This window comes from Parasteatoda tepidariorum, chromosome X1 (assembly GCF_043381705.1).
Source record: "Parasteatoda tepidariorum isolate YZ-2023 chromosome X1, CAS_Ptep_4.0, whole genome shotgun sequence".
In the NCBI taxonomy this organism is placed as follows: domain Eukaryota; kingdom Metazoa; phylum Arthropoda; class Arachnida; order Araneae; family Theridiidae; genus Parasteatoda; species Parasteatoda tepidariorum.
Genome location: NC_092214.1, coordinates 27,380,596 through 27,382,506, shown reverse-complemented (window position 1 = coordinate 27,382,506; position 1,911 = coordinate 27,380,596).

The following is a 1,911-nucleotide window of genomic DNA, read 5'->3' as shown; positions in this document are numbered from 1 at the left end:
CCTAAATGGTGACAGATGCATGTTAAATCTGAGGAGTCGAAAAGTCCTCCAGGCTCTTATAACAAATGAATACCTATGGAGGTACTGATCCAGGAGTTTCCATGTTTGTTCAACGACGGATATAAGAATACATACAAACTGAGCCGCGATGGCTCAGGGGATAGAGCGTTCACCATTCAATGAGGCAAACTGGGTTCGAATCCCAGTTGATACAAAAAGTGTTTTTGTTACTCCTATGAATATATGACTTCTTGTTGTTCTGTTAAATAATAGAGAAGATTTGTACTTACAATTCTGTGATATTAGTAAACCATGTTAGTGTTCTTTTGGATTTGCATTGTTCTCTTAGTGAGGTACATTGCAAAGTTATGTTGAAACATTTCTTCTCTTTGACGAAATCATAATTAATCACCTATGAGTTTGTTACTTCATCATAAAAATGTCAACATCGAACTTAATGTTTACATTATGAACAGTGAGAAAAGGGTAGTATAAACGCAGATCTGACTGATTAAGCATAATTAACGATATTTCCAACATATTATAGTTTCTACAAAAGCTTGATGAGGGTCAGGAGAGTCACGGAGGTTAAGACTCTACAATTTCCTGATCATCAAGATGATGTCAATGTTATCATCATTATGCTTAAGCTACCTTCACTTCCCAGGCAAACTTGTACCTATTGATCTGAAGATGGGTGATCTTCAAGTCACCACTCTGGATCAAACTCTCCATAGATTAAGGAAAGTTTTAATAGCATAAAATTGTTTTTCAAACAATAAAAAGAAGAAAAAAAACATTATTACAATGGTACACATGCATTTAAAAAAGTCAAAAAAATATTAATTAAAATTTAATGAAAAAAATCTGAGTTTATTTGCAAACTACAAATAGAAAAATCTATAAAAAGTTCATTTATTGCTATTATTTTGCAAACTTGAAAAAAATTCAGATATACATTCTCGCAAATTTTATTTTCATGTAAAAAAAATATGAAATGGTAGCTTTCACCTTCAAAATGGTAGCTAACACCTGCTTTAATTGGAGATAAAAAGTGTGTTTTTTTAAAATAAATATAACCGAACTTGCTTATAACAAGCACAAAGGGATCGCATTATTTGCTCGTTATCACAGAATGCTCTTATTAGATGGGCTCAAGAAAAAGTTTATGCATATTTTCTAAACAATAAATAAAATACTTTCTTCATTTTTATTTTAGTACCGTAGAAAAGCAGTTAATTAATTTGCTACAAACTGTCTTATTGACTGTTGCATTTTTATTCTTAGGAGAAGAATCATTGCCCTAAAAACATCATTTGCACTGCTGCTTTCTAAAAAAAGGTTCAAATGTTTGCTGAATTTATGAATTATCATTTACTTTTAATTGTCTTTGGATTGTTAAGGAATTGTTCTAAAAAGTCTTTAGCTAAGTTGTAAAGGGGGAAGTACATAGAAATTTTATGAATCACAAAAATACTGTGGGCGTTAAAAGCGAGCTATATTCCAATAGACTTAATGCACCAACCAAGTATTCTAGATTCGTTTGTTAAATCTGGGGGCTTGCTAAAAGTGAGCTTAAATGCATTTTATATAGTAAGCATGCAATATATTGTACTTCTTAGGAGCCAAAAAAAGTTGATAGATCCAAATGCAAGATAGAATTAAGGTAAGTGTAAAATTAGAGAAACAAAAAAGTACAAGGATATTGTGATAAATTTTGTTAGTAAACAGGGTGATTAAATAACACTTTCCCCTGTTAAGACCAACACAGATTCGTTTCTGGTTGAAGTATGTTAATGAAACTTAGTACATACTTAATAATATAAAACATGGGAAAAAAGAAATCTGCAATAAAAAAATATTAGTTCGCATTTTAACCACTTGATGAGAAAAAGGTACACATAAAAAACA